We start from the raw sequence: 15920 nt of genomic DNA, 5'->3' as shown, positions 1-15920 counted from the left end.
TGTCTCTTCAAACAGCAGGTGGAGACATGATATTCATTTTTTCTTGAGTTTATTTAAAGTCTAATATGCACTGAGCTGGTAACATGATTTGCATTTCAAAATCAGAAAATAAGGCCTGTCTCTTGGGTTGGCTCATAAACCTCTGGGTTTTGGGAATTCCTCATTTAGGGAAATGTGATGCCTGTAAAATCCCATGGAGAGAGTTGCCTGGCAGGCTACAGTTCGTGGGATCTCAACAAGTCAGACATGACTGAGAACATGCACACACACACCCAAAACTTAAAAAAAAACAATAAAAGTAAAAGCAAAAGCAAAGTTAAAAATAACAATAACAACAAAAAACCCACATAATAGGCAATAAAGCAAATCCCCAAATGATCATCATCCAGTGCATTCTGATGCAGCAGCCTTGTAAAAAGTCTTTCTGTCTATCTATCTATCTAAGTCACTGATTTTTATTTTTGGATCACATGTCGATGCAAACTCAGAAAAACAAGAGAGAACTCAGCCTTCCTGTTCAGGAACTGTGGATCAGTTTAAGAGTGAACAGCATTGAAATTGATCTCCCTTATTGGGCTTCCCTGGTGGCTCAGAGGTTAAAGCGTCTGCTTCCAATGCGGGAGACCCGGGTTTGATCCCTGGGTCAGGAAGATCCCCTGGAGAAGGAAATGGTAACCCACTCCAGTATTCTTGCCTGGAGAATCCCATGGACGGAGAAGCCTGGTAGGCTATAGTCCACGATTGAACGACACGGAACGATTGCCTCACCAGGTCTAAGGACCTCTGATATCCTATTTCATCCCTTATAGTATTTGTGATAGGAAAAGAAAGAAATTCAGGATCAGGAAGTCGAAGTGCCAGATTTGGGGTTGAGGGCTAAGATGTGGAGCCCTGTAACAGGGATGTTGCCAACCATCGATTCCAGGGTTATGATTCCATATCAGGAAGCCCGCTGAGCATTTCCCTGAGAGGGATGAGCACCTGAATCTAGCAGCATGTAAAGGGATCCCAGTGACTCCCTATTACCCATAAGGTAAAGTTAACATTTTTTTCCGTGGTGTGAAGTTCTCTCATGGGTTGACTTTTGCCTACTTTCCTAGCAATATCTCCCCCATTATCCTAATACATGTTTACGCATCCCCAGGTGTGAACAGCTATTTGCTGGCACATTTCACAGCTCTATGGTTTGATGTATGCTATTCCTGTGTGTGTGCTAGGTCGATTCAGTTGTGTCTGACTCTGCAAAACTATAGACTGTAGCCCACCAGGCTCTGTCTGTGGGATTCTCCTGGTAAGTATATCAGAGTGAGTTGCCATGCCCTCCTCCAGGGCATCTTTTTGACCCAGAGATCGAGCCTGCATCTCCAATGACTCCTGCATTGCAGACAGATTCTTTACTCTGAGGCACTGGGGAAGCCCCACACTATTCCTGCTTTCTGGTAACTCTTTTTCTTCCTTCTTCATTTTGAGAATCATTTCAGTTCAGTCACTCAGTTGTGTCTGACTCTTTGCGACCCCATGAACCGTAGCATGCCAGGCCTCCCTATGCATCACCAACTCCTGGAGTCCACTCAAACCCGTGTCCATTGAGTTGGTGATGCCATCCAACCATCTCATCCTCTGTCGTCCCCTTCTCCTCCTGCCCTCAATCTTTCCCAGCATCAGGGTCTTTTCAAATGAGTCAGCTCCGCATCAGGTGGCCAAAGTATTGGAGTTTCAGCTTCAAATCATGCTCTCCAATGAACACCCAGGACTGATCTCCTTTAGGATGTACTGGTTGGATCTCCTTGCAGTCCAAAGGACTCTCAAGAATTCTCCAACACCACAGTTCAAAAGCATCAATTCTTCAATGCTCAGCCTTCTTTATAGAATGGCTACTATTAATTTTCAAGAGCTAGCTTGAAGACCTGTTTCTCTGTAAAATAAGCAGTGAGTGAATGCATTTTCTTTTGGGAAAATATTATGTCTTGAGTATTCTGTTGTTATAGATTTTCTCACACCATATTGCTTTACTTATTTTTCTTGTCTTTCTCCACACAGGGCTGAGCTCTTTGAGGTAAGAAGGGTGCCTTATTCATCTACATCTCAATAAATAGCATAATGGGGAACTGCATACATTTTAAATGCTCAAAAAGTAATTTTTGGATAAAGTGTTTTAAAAAATATTTGAGAGACTTCTCTAGAAATATTGTTTACCAATATGTCTTTGGAATACCTCAGATCTAGATGTTGCTACAGTTTCAACCATGACTAGAGCCACTTCAATGCTATTTCATTGTCTTCTTTTCTCCAATGAAATACAATGTTCTGTAGAGAATGTCTTCACCAGAAACCATCAATCTAACTTGTCTGTTGCCTTCACAAGCTGTACAATGCCATTCACCCTCTACTTTAGTGGAATATTTTATCTCAGCAGCTAATTTTGCTATGGGAGTTCTCTATTGACTCAAAATCTGGATTTGGAGGTGTTTCATATTGTGCCACATTTTTATTAGGGGGCCCTATCATGTAAAAAAGGAATGGCATAAAAACAAACCTGAAAATCATTGGGAAATTAAATTTAAAAACATTCTACAAAAATAAGAATATTTGGAATAATATATCTATCAAATAAGATGAGATTTAGGGAATAGAAGGAAAGTAAATGACTTGAAGCTCAACATTCAGAAAACAAAGATCATGGCATCTGGTCCCAACACTTCACGGGAAATAGATGGGAAAACAGTGGAAGCAGTGTCAGACTTTATTTTTTGGGGCTCCAAAATCACTGCAGATGCTGATTGCAGCCAGGAAATTAAAAGATGCTTACTCCTTGGAAGGAACGTTATGACCAACCTAGATAGCATATTAAAAAGTAGAGACATTACTTTGCCAACCAAGGTCCGTCTAGTCAAGGCTATGGTTTTTCCCATGGTCATGTATGGATGTGAGAGTTGGACTGTGTAGAAAGCTGATCACCGAAGAATTGATGCTTTTGAACTGTGGTGCTGGAGAAGACTCTTGAGAGTCCCTTGGACTGCAAGGAGATCCAACCAGTCCATTCTAGAGGAGATCAGTCCTGGGTGTTCATTGGAAGGACTGATGCTAAAACTGAAACTCCAATACTTTGGCCACCTCATGCGACGAGTTGACTCACTGGAAAAGACTCTGATGCTGGGAAGGACTGGGAGCGGGAGGAGAGGGGGATGACAGAGAATGAGATGGCTGGAAGGCATCACCGACTTGATGGACATGAGTTTGAGTGAACTCCGGGAGTTGGTGATGGACAGGGAGGCCTGGCATGCTGTGATTCATGGGGTCGCAAAGAGTCATACATGACTGAGCAACTGAACTGATCTGAACTGAACATACTCACTTATTGGTATTTAGGTGTACTTTATCCCAGGATAACTGCTCTCAGAGAGTCAAAGGCATGACATCTGATTTTTTCCCTAAGGATCTGAGGTATCTATGAATTCTGTGAGCTTTCAGTATAAGCTTATTAATTGAAAATTTAAGTCTTCTTCATTGACTATATTTAAAGTTCTAAGTTGCCAACATTGAGTCTGGGAATTATTGATGAAATGTTATTTTATAATTAATACACAATAATTACTCTTACTAAAATCCAGTTCAGTTGAGTTTAGTCACTTAGTCTTCTGACTCTTTGCGACCCCATGAATCACAGCACGCCAGGCCTCCCTGTCCATCACCAACTCCTGGAGTTCACTCAAACTCATGTCCACAGAGTTGGTGATGCCATCCAGCCATCTCATCCTCTGTCATCCCCTTCTCCTCCTGCCCCCAATCCCTCCCAGTATCAGAGTCTTTTCCAGTGAGTCAGCTCTTCGCATGAGGTGGCCAAAGTATTGGAGTTTCAGTTTTAGCATCAGTCCTTCCAATGAACACCCAGGATTGATCTCCTGTAGGATGGACTGGTTGGATCTCCTTGCAGTCCAAGGGATTCTCAAGTCTTCTCCAGAACCACAGTTCAAAAACATCAATTCTTTGGTGCTTAGCTTTCTTCACAATCCAACTTTCACATCCATACATGACCACTGGAAAAACCATAGCCTTGACTAGATGGACCTTTGTTGTCTCTGCTTTTTAATATGCTATCTAGTTTGGTCATAACATTCCTTCCAAGGAGTAAGCGTCTTTTAATTTCATGGCTGCAATCAGCATCTGCAGTGATTTCGGAGCCCCAAAAAGTAAAGTCTGATACTTTTTCCACTGTTTCCCCATCTATTTCCAAAGAACTGATGGGACCAGATGCCGTGATCTTTGTTTTCTGAATGTTGAGCTTCAAGCCAACTTTTTCACTCTTCTCTTTCACTTTCATCAAGAGGCTTTTGAGTTCCTCTTTACTTTCTGCCATAAGGGTGGTATCATCTTCAAATATGAGGTTATTGATATTTCTCCTGGCAATCTTGATTCCAGTTTGTTCTTCAGCCAGCCCAGCATTCCTCATGATGTACTCTGCATATAAATTAAATAAGCAGGGTGACAATATACAGCCTTGACGTACTGCTTTTCCTATTTGGAACCAGTCTGTTGTTCCATGTCCAGTTCTAACTGTTGCTTCCTGTCCAGTTCTAACTGTTGCTTCCTGACCTGCATATAGGTTTCTCAGGAGCTAGGTCAGGTGGTCTGGTATTCCCATCTCTTTCAGAATTTTCCCCAATTTATTGTGATCCACATGGTCAAAGGCTTTGGCATAGTCAATGAAGCAGAAATAGATGTTTTTCTGGAACTCTCTTGCTTTTTCCATGATCCAACGGATGTTGGCAATTTGTTCTCTGGTTCCTCTGCCTTTTCTAAAACCAGCTTGAACATCTGGAAGTTCACGGTTCATGTATTGCTGAAGCCTGTCTTGGAGAATTTTGAGCATGACTTTACTAGCGTGTGAGATGAGTGCAATTGTGTGGTAGTTTGAGCATTCTTTGGCATTGCCTTTCTTTGGGATTGCAATGAAAACTGACCTTTTCCAGTCCTGTGGCTACTGCTGAGTTTTCCATATTTGCTGGCATTTTGAGTGCAGCACTTTCACGGCATCATCTTTCAGGATTTGAAATAACTCCACTGGAATTCCCTCACCTCCACTAGCTTTGTTCGTAGTGATGCTTTCTAAGGCCCACTTGACTTCACATTCCAGGATGTCTGGCTGTAGGTCATCATGATTATCTGGGTCATGAAGATCTTTTCTGTACAGTTCTTCTGTGTATTCTTGCCAACTCCTCTTAATATCTTCTGCTTCTGTTAGCTCCATACCATTTCTGTCCTTTATCGAGCCCTTCTGTGCATGAAATATTCCCCTGGTATCTCTAATTTTCTTGAAGAGATCTCTAGTCTTTCCCATTCTATTTTTTTCCTCTATTTCTTTGAATTGATTGCTGAGGAAGGGTTTCTTATCTCTCCTTGCTCTTCTTTGGAACTCTGCATTCCAATGCTTATATCTTTCCTTTCCTCCTTTGTTTTTCGCTTCTCTTCTTTTCACAGCTATTTGTAAGGCCTCTTCAGACAGCCTTTGCTTTTTTGCATTTCTTTTCCATGGGGATGGTCTTGATCCCTGTCTCCTGTACAATGTCATGAAGTTACACACACATTTCACATTCATTATCTATTTTAATGGATCAAATTTTTGAGCTTTATAGCATGTGTTTTGGGAGAAAAATAAGGGTATGTATATATATCCTTATTTTTTTCCTTACCTAAATCCCTCTCAAACTGCTTCAGTTTGAGTGATTTTTGATATGTTTGAAATTCCATTTGGGTTTACAGTCTACTGGAGTAAATTCCATTTTATGCTGAAGCAATAAGTAATCATTTGAATAATTCTGAATGAGGAACTGCAATCTTAATAGTTCTCTTTCCTTTCAGTGACATGGTCCTAGTTGTACTGTAAGTTGAGTGATTGATACAATTCATGCTATACTTGTTTTTCAGGACTGCCATAACAAATTAGCACAACTCTGGTGACTTTGGACAAAAGAAATGTGACTGGTTGTAGGAAAAAATTCATTTAGTGAGGAACTCTGTATTGCTGCTTTTTGTTTGCTACCTAACAAAGTATTACAGTTTTGTTTATAATAAATTGAATTACTTGTAGATAGATATATTTTTAACATGTAAGGATGGCCAAATGGGAGATTCTTTTTCATTTCTGAATTGTCTGTCAGTTTATATAACTCTCGATAGTGAAAGGATAGAATCCCAAAGACGAAGAGGATTTGGAGTTGGTTTCAGTAACATTCATGATGAACATCTGGAGGTCTTAGAAGTGATTTAGGAGAAATATCAGCACATGTTTCTTGTTGGATAAATCTCAATGGAAGAGGCATACAAACATTTGAAAATAATTCACTTGTTTTTATGACAGTCTTATAAAACCCTGCACACTCTTACTCCATTCACTCTTTGTTCATGTATACAGGTCCTAAATTTGAATTCCTCTATCTGTAGACTCCCTAACTACCAAATATTTTCAATAATATATCTCCACTTTCCCTGGCTGTTAGAATATTTCTGATTTATTGCTGTTTTATATCTACTCTACAATATTCATTATTTAGAAACTGGTTGTAAAACTCTGACAAGGATCTCTTTTTGATGCTTCCATGATATGAATGAGCTTTCCTGGCTCCATAAAGAAGAAAATTCAAATAGGTAACTAACAACTGCAGTAAGCACAATAAATAAACAAAGCTCAAGTCAAATATAGACGAGATTTTGCTGTTTGCAAACAGATGTGGGAGAAAAACAATGAACATCTGTAATTCAGTGCCATTGGAGCATTAATTTGCTTTTAGGTTTTCAAGGAGAATAAAACTATATTTGCTTTGATTACAATGATGATTTTGTTTAAATTTTGATCTCAGTATTGCTGACTTCATCTATATCAATCACTTTTCTTAAAAGCCATTTGCCTTTTAAGCTGACCAGAAGATACTCAGTTTTTAATGCCTACTTATAAACTCAACTGAAGAGAGGTAAGGATAATGAAAATATCTTTGTATATCCAAAGGATTACTATCTATTTTCAATAAAATGTCAATGATCCAACCTGAAAGTGATCTCACTGGCTCTGAAAACTCACAATGTGATTCTAACAAAGAGAAGGTATATAACATGAGACAACTATCTCTCCTGTCCTGCAAGCGGTCATATAAATGGAGTGGTTGGACTACACTTTCTCCTAGCACTGATAGGTTTATAAAGAGAAGGCAGAATAATTAGTCTGAAGGGAATTAGTCTGGCACAAATAATAATTAGTCTGGCACAAATACTAAAAAACATTGTAAACCACCACCTAGTTACAGGTTTGTAATAGGGGAAACGTGATTGTAAAATGTAACCCAGTTGTCTACTATTAGAAAAAAAATAGCCATGAGGGCATAGACTTTGTTCATTTTGCTCCTGACTATAAACCCTGTTCTGAGAACAATCCCTGGCTTGTTAAAGAAGCGCTCAAAATATTTTGCTAAATTAGCATTTAAAAGTGTTAGACATGTGAGTAATGAGACATACACATTTTCTCTGCAGTGAAAGCTATTGCTTTGGGCAGAAGGTAGACTATTTCTAGAAAATAGTTCAGTTTGCTATTAAAGGTCTTTAGTTAGAAAAACTAACACCCTGCTTGTCTGGCCCAAACTTTCTCTGTTGGTCTGCAGTCTGGTGTTTGATTCCATGCTTCAGAGAGCTAGCCCGAACCTCTGCTTCAATGCCCTCTGTACCTAAGCTTCCAGGAAGGTGGGTCAACAACTTGAGTCTTTCAACTGCTGAGCGCCTCTCTCCCCAGGCGTCCCTGTGTGAGCAACATCCTTTTTAAACCCTGCGTGGTGATCCCTGACCCACCGCCATGATGCCCAGGGAAGAGAGGGTGACCTGAAAGTCCAACTACTTCCTTAAGATCATCCAACTTCTGGATGATTATCCAAAATGCTTCATTGTGGGAGCAGACAACATGGGCTCCAAGCAATGCAGCAGATCCGCATGTCCCTCCGCAGGAAGGCTGTGGTGCTAATGGACAAGAACACGATGATGCTCAAGGCCATCCGAGGGCATCTGGAAAACAACCCAGCTTTGGAGAAACTGTTACCTCACATCTGGGGGAACGTGGTCTTCGTGTTCACCAAGGAGGACCTCACTGAGATCAGGGACATGCTGCTGGCCAACAAGGTGCCAGCTGCCGCCCATGCTGGTGCCATAGCGCTGTGCCAAGTCACAGTGCCGGCCCAGAACACTGGTCTGGGGCCTGAGAAGACCTCCTTCTTTCCGGCTTTAGGCATCACCACTAAGATCTCCAGGGGCACCATTGACATCCTGAGCGATGTGCAGCTGATTAAGACTGGAGACAAGGTGGGCACCAGCGAAGTCATGCTGCTGAACATGCTGAATATCTCGCCCTTCTTCTTTAGGAGAAGGAGTAGGTCATCCAGCAGGTGTTTGACAATAGGAGCATCTACAACCCTGAAGTGCTTGACATCACAGAGGAAACTCTGCATTCCCACTTCCTGGAGGGTGTCCGCAATGTTGCCAGTGTATGCCTTCAGATTGGTTACCCGACTGTTGCATCCGTACCCCATTCTATCATCAATGGGTACAAGTGGGTCCTAGCTTTGTCTCTGGAGACTGATTACACCTTCCCACTTGCTGAAAAGGTCAAGGCCTTCTTGACTGATCCATCTGCATTTGTGGCTGCTGCCCCCGTAGCTGCTGCCACCACTGTGGCCCCTGCTGCCACCACTGCAGCCCTAGCCAAGGTTGAAGCAAAGGAAGAGTCGGAGGAGTCAGACGAGGATATGGGATTCGGTCTCTTTGACTAATTACCAAAAGCAGCCAACCCGGCCAGCATTATTTGTGAAATGAGAAAGTAAAGGCTTACTTATCTTAAATAAATAAAATAAACTGCTGAGCCTTAAAAAGGTTCTTGCCAGGAGCTAAGTCCCTCAAGGCAAGAACACAACTGCCTTGAACTTTAAAACATGGAAACTTACATTACCACACGTAAACCAGATAGCCAGTGGGAATTTGCTGTATGACTCAGGGAACTCAAACTGGGGCTCTGTAACAACCTAAAGGGGTAGGATGGGGAGGGAGGTGGGAGGGAGTTTCAAGAGGGAGGGGATATCTATGGCTGATTCATGTTGATGTTTGGCAGAAACCAACACAATTCTGTAAAGCAATTGCCCTTCAATTAAAAAATAAATAAATTAAAAACAAAACAGTAGGAAGGAATCTCAGACTTCACCCAGTTAATATCTTCATTGTTGACAGTGAGAAAAAATTAGAAGAAAGGCAACTTGTGCCCAGTGACTCTGGAAATAAATCATAAAGCCAAAGACTAAAATCCAACTCCCTTGCTGCTTGGTTCTAAGACCACAAAAAAGAGTGACAATAACATTGCTAGCCTTTGAAATTATAAAGATCTCAAGACTTTCAGACTCCATCACTGAAAAAAATACAACTGAAAGACCCCTTGAAAGTATATCCCAAATCGTATTATTGCCCCTCTCACTTCCCTCACACTCATCTCTCACTTTCTCTTCTGAGAATATCTGCATTTAGGCTCTTACCTTTGTTCTTTGTTCTTTTTTTCTATTTTATTTTTTTCTGCAGATGATTCTAACACTCTTGCCTAAGTGATTCATGTTTTTCTAATCTAATTCCAAATACTGACCTTATAAAAATTCATCATTTTTCTCAAGAGAATGAGAATGAAAATGACTTCATGTTTCAACCAATGTTTCAACCAATGACTGACAGTCCTGAGACTAGAACCCAGATTTCTTGTGCTCCAGTCTAGGGTCTTTCTATTATAAGGCACTGTAAGGGAAATAACAACGTCCTGATTAATTCCAAGAATGCCCAAGATGGATAAAGTTACACTAACAAATTCCATCCCCTTGTATGAAATCAACAATTTCCCTGTCCTCTTACAAAGGAAGAGCCTGAATACAGAAGATCAAACTGCCTCTCCATTTATAGGATAAATCCTCAAATTTCTTTCTGTCTAACTTTTGTAGCCATCTACATTCAGTGGGTCTATTATATTTATTTCGCTTTCAGGATCAAGTTGCTTTATTTACCATCCCAAGAACAAACAAGGCTCCTTACTTTTGCCCAAACTCTCCAAGATAATTCAATTCATCCTCTGTCAGTCTCTATCTCCCCCTTGTAATGTATTGAATGTATATAAAATATCCAAAAGAAATGTATTGATATCTCAATTGTGGGCCATATGTTGTCATATAAAACAGACACCTGGAGAAAAGAAAAGGACACCTGAGATGCCCCAGTAAAATCTCTTCGAGTGGGTCAGAAATAAAATTCTAGAGGAGTTATGTGATTTTGTAAAGGATTCTGGGTACTACGGAGAAATCTGAGGAAAAGAAAGAAAATGAATTTAATTTCTTTATATGGCCAGGAAATTATAGATAATATATAGTTGCATTTCCATTTTCAGTTCAGTTCAGTTCAGTCGCTCAGTCATGTCCGACTCTCCGCGACCCCATGAATCACAGCACGCCAGGCCTCCCTGTCCATCACCAACTCCCGGAGTTCACTCAAACTCATGTCCACAGAGTCGGTGATGCCATCCAGCCATCTCATTCTCGGTCGTCCCCTTCTCCTCCAGCCCCCAACCCTTCCCAGAATCAGAGTCTTTTCCAGTGAGTCAACTCATCACATGAGGTGGCCAAAGTGTTGCAGTTTCAGCTTTAGCATCAGTCCTTCCAATGAACACCCAGGATCGATCTCCCTTAGAATGGACTGGTTGGATCTCCTTGCGGTATAAGGGACTCTCAAGAGTCTTCTCCAGCACCACAGTTCAAAAGCATCAATTCTTCGGCAATCAGCTTTCTTCACAGTCCAACTCTCACATCCATACATGACCACGGGAAAAACCATAGCCTTGACTAGACGGACCTTTGTTGGCAAAGTAATGTCTCTGCTTTTTAATATATTATTAAGGTTGATCATAACTTTCCTTCCAAGGAGTAAGCGTCTTTTAATTTCATGGCTGCAATCAGCATCTGCAGTGATTTCGGAGCCCCAAAAAACAAAGTCTGACACTGTTTCCACTGTTTTTCCATCTATTTCCCATGAAGTGATGGGACCAGATGCCATGATCTTTGTTTTCTGAATGTTGAGCTTCAAGCCAACCTTTTCACTCTCCTCTTTTACTTTCATCAAGAGGCTTTTAAGTTCCTTTTCACTTTCTGCCATAAGGGTAGTGTCATCTGCATATCTGAGATTATTATTTCTCCCAGAAATCTTGATTCCAGCTTGTGCTTCTTCCAGCCCAGCGTTCCTCATGATGCACTCTGCATATAAGTTAAATAAGCAGGGTGACAATATACAGCCTTGATGCACTCCCTTTCCTATTTGGAACCAGTCTGTTGTTCCATGTAAAGTTCTGACTGTTGCTTCCTGACCTGCATACAGGTTTCTCAAGAGGCAGGTCAGGTGGTCTGGTATTCCCATATCTTTCAGAATTCTCCACAGTGTATTGTGATCCACACAGACAAAGGCTTTGGTATAGTCAATGAAGCAGAAATAGATGTTTTTCTGGAACTCTCTTGCTTTCTCCATGATCCAGCGGATGTTGGCAATTTGATCTCTGGTGCCTCTGCCTTTTCAAAACCTGCTTGAACATCTGGGAGTTCACAGTTCACATATTGCTGAAGCCAGGCTTGGAGAATTTTGAGCATGACTTTACTAGCGTGTGAGATGAGTGCAATTGTGCCATAGTTTGAGCATTCTTTGGCATTGCCTTTCTTTGGGATTGGAATGAAGACTGACCTTTTCCAGTCCTGTGGCCACTGCTGACTTTTCCAAATTTGCTGGCATATTGAGTGCAGCACTTTCACAGCATCATCTTTCAGGATTTGAAATAGCTCAACTGGAATTCCATCACCACCACTAGCTTTGTTCGTAGTGATGCTTTCTAAGGCCTACTTGACTTCACATTCCAAGATGTTTGGCTCTAGGTCAGTGATCACGTTATTGTGACTATCTTGGTCGTGAAGAACATTTTTGTACAGTTCTTCTGTGTATTCTTGACACCTCTTCTTAATATCTTCTGCTTCTGTTAGGTCCATACCATTCCTGTCCTTTATCGAGCCCATCTTTGCATGAAATGTTCCCTTGGAATCTCTAATTTTCTTGAAGAGATCTCTTGTTTTTCCTATTCTGTTGTTTTCCTCTATGTCTTTGCATTGATCACTGAGGAAGGCTTTCTTATCTCTCCTTGCTATTCTTTGGAACTCTGCATTCAGATGCTTATATCTTTCCTTTTTTCCTTTGCTTTTCGCTTCTCTTCTTTTCACAGCTATTTCCATTTTACAGATTGAGAATATGTAGTTACATAAACTGTATGAGATATGATTTGGGGAATGAAGATCTGGTTTTCATTTTTTCCAAGCCCAAGCTTTTATTCATTAAATCAATCACACCTTAATTTTAAGATGATAGAAAGATTTAAAAAAATAAGATTTTTATACAGAATATGTAATAATCTCTGTGCCAGAGAAAAGATATTCAGGACAGGCAGTCTAAATAAGAGTTTTTCTGAACTGATCCTCTTTCAAATAGGGACTTTATAATGAAAAAAAGCACATGCAATGCTAGTATAGGAGCATTCATTCTCACTCTTAAAATAACGACTTTTAGCAATAGTGGTTATGAAAGAATCTAAAGAGTTATGCAGAGTATCAGCAAATTAATATACATTTTTAACATATATACAACATGTATATATATGTATATATCTTTAAAATAATAGCTACAATAGGCTACTAGATAAACAAAACAGCCATAAACATTACAGTGCCTGACAGCTGCAAAAATAAGAACCGAAAGTGACAGTAGCCAATACTACTACTCAAGGCTGAAGCATGTAATTTACATCTTAGTGAAATTAAACATACTATAATAGCTTAGCTTCCAGGCAACAATACTATTAAATTTGCAGTAGTAGTTTATAACATCATCTGAAACCCCAGGATACACATTTGAAGCTGGCTATTAAGGTTAGTAATCAGTATTGCTGTTCTGGTTAGTTTTTCATTTAATTCATTGCAGGCTTCTATTAAAAAAGAAGACAAATATCAGCAGTTGAGGATGCTGTTTTTTGCAAAAGCTGTTAAGCCTCAGGTTGCAGTGATGTCATATTTTTAAATTAGTAATAATAGCTTATATTTGAATAGCATTAAGAGGTCAGAATTATGTTGAAAATATGATAATTTAAGCATTTTAATAGTCAATAAGTATAATTTGGGGATTTCTAACTTACCTTTTCCAAAATGTTTCTTAACAAACTGTCAATGATTGTACAACAGCAGAGTAACAATAAAACCTATGGCTGTAAGTAATGGTTTTATATTATAAAGCAGCAGTCTCAACCAGATATATTGTAATCAGACCACTAGAAGTGCCGATACCTCAGGGGAGGAGTATCTATGAATTTTAAAAATGTTTCCAATTTTTGGTATATAAATTAATTTCTTTGGAGATGGAGAATATAAGTCACTACATAATTTTTCAAAATGTCTCATTTTCCAAAAAGTTCATGGATTTTGTTAATCATGAGAGTGATTCTCAATGGTTAGGGAAAGCTTTTTAGAATCTCCTGTGGTGAGTATGAGAAAGGACCATTTAGTTAAATCCCACCTATTTCCACTAGATGATTCTAAAATACTTGATTTTCAAGGATTTTGTGGCTTTCTTACTCAATCTCAAGCACTGAACTGTTAAAAATTCTACACTGATTGCAAGAGGACACTTGAGGACTAGGGAGATGAAAATGACTTGGTAAAAATTCTTTGACAGTACTCTTGAAACTATCACAACATTGTTAATCAACAAGACTTCCTGGTGGTAGTTGTAAAGAACTTGCCTGCCAATACAGGAGATGTTAGAGATGCAAGTTCAATCCCTGGGTCAGGAAGATCCCCTGAAGGAGGGCCTGGCAACCCACTCCAGTATTCTTACCTGGAGAATTCCATGGACAGAGGAGCCTGACAGGCTGCAGTACACAGGGTCACACAAGAGTTGGATATGACTGAAGTGACTTAGCATACCCCATAAACGCCAAAATAGAATAAAAAATTAAAAAAATAATCTTTGACTAATGATTTCAAGATCTGGAACTTGACAACAATTTTCTAGAGATTCTTTGGCTTTATTTTGCAGCTGACATTTTTCCCCCTCACTCAATTAATGTAGCTACATATATAAGTGAGAAGCCTCAGAAAAATGAAAGTTTAAGTGGAAATATTAGATCACGTATTGAATTAATCTGGTCTGAAGTAGATGACTACCTTAAGAAACCAAATTGAAAGAAATCCACCTCAAGGATCTCACTGAACAATGCATAAGCTCTAACATCCTTAGGAAAGTAATGAAAAAACCTTCATTATAAGGTTTTTGGGAAACTTAATGGTTCTGCCTTTAGTGCCTCCCTCTGAGTCAAGTTATATAAACTCAATATGATTATCACCAATAAGCACCAAGTGCTTAGAAATAGTAAGTTTAGAACAGGTGGCAAGGAGAAAAAAAGGTTCAGAGAACTATATAGTAATGCACTTCTAGGATCTAGAGATCTATGCATATAATGTCTATGGAGTAAATCTTGCCACTCTAAAATATTTCCTTGGGAATATTTTGAGCTGAAAACAATCAAGGCCCAAAAGACTTTTGAAGAAACATTGACCTTTCCCCTAACTGACGTAAGAACACAGATAGAGGACCTGTTTCAGTGAAGGAGCTCTCACTACAAAAGTATAGAATGAACTAGGTGTTCAGTTCAGTTTAGTCACTCAGTCGTGTCTGACCCTTTGTGACCCCATGGACTACAGCACACCAGGCTTCCCTGTCCATCACCAACTCCCAGAGCTTACTCAAACTCATGTCCATCCAGTCAGTGACGCCATCCAACCACCTCATCCTCTGTCATCCCCTTCTCCTGCCCTCAATCTTTCCCAGCATCAGGATATTTTCAGATGAGTCAGTTCTTTGCATCAGGTGGCCAAAGTATTGGAGTTTCAGCTTCAGCATCAGTTCTTCCAATGAATATTCAGGACTGATTTCCTTTAGGATGGACTGATTGGATCTCCTTATAGTCCAAAGGACTCTCAAGAGTCTTCTTCAACACCACAGTTCAAAAACTTCAATTCTTCAGTGCTCAGCTTTATTTTATAGTCCAACTCTCACATCCATACATGACTACTGGAAAAACCATAGCCTTGACTAGATGGACCTTTGTTGGCAAAGTAATGTCTCTGCTTTTTAATATGCTGTCTAGGTTTGTCATAGCTTTTCTTCCAAGAAGCAAGCATCTTTTAATTTCATGGCTGGAGTCACCATCTGCAGTGATTTTGGAGCCCCCAAAATATAAACTAGGTGTGGCAGGCAGCAACTAGCAGACTCTGTTAAAATTCCTTTCTAAGTCCTATCATCTCTGCAAGGTTCAGCAAACATTCGTTTAGGAAACTTTTGCTTTTCCATTTCCATGTCAATTTCCTCTCTCCCCTTTTAGGTTCCAAACCCCCAACATTCTGTATTGCCTTGAGCTAAAGGCTGTACTTAAGGTGAGGTTAAAAAGGCAGTACTTAAGCTGAGGGAAATCAGTCCTGAATATTCATTGGAAGGACTGATGCTGAGCTGAAACTCCAATACTGGCCACCCGATGTGAAGAACTGACTCACTGGAAGAGATCCTGATGCTGGGAAAGGTTGAAGGCAGGAAGAGAAGGGGAAACAGAGGATAAGATGGTTGGATGGTATTACTGACTAGATAGACAAAGAGTCAGACATGACTTTGCTCCTGAACTGAGTGAAGGTGAGTGTTCCCGCCATTTTGGTGAGTTATTTAATTTCTCTGCATCTCTCCCATGATTACATATTATTAACTTTTGTTTGATTTTCTCCTGTTAATCTGTC

General features: G+C 40.0%; 1 pseudogene; it reads left to right on the top strand.

The window, feature by feature from the left end:
• The first annotated feature begins 7840 nt into the window (after positions 1-7840).
• On the top strand, positions 7841-8804 carry LOC129557355 (large ribosomal subunit protein uL10 pseudogene; annotated as a pseudogene).
• The last annotated feature ends 7116 nt before the right edge of the window (positions 8805-15920 follow it).

The sequence above is a fragment of the Moschus berezovskii genome, chromosome 7, assembly GCF_049115385.1.
Source record: "Moschus berezovskii isolate FMDL1 chromosome 7, NW_MosBer_1.0, whole genome shotgun sequence".
Taxonomy (NCBI): Eukaryota; Metazoa; Chordata; class Mammalia; order Artiodactyla; family Moschidae; genus Moschus; species Moschus berezovskii.
The sequence above is the reverse complement of the archived record's forward strand: the minus strand, read 5'-3'. Positions and strand labels throughout refer to the sequence as shown.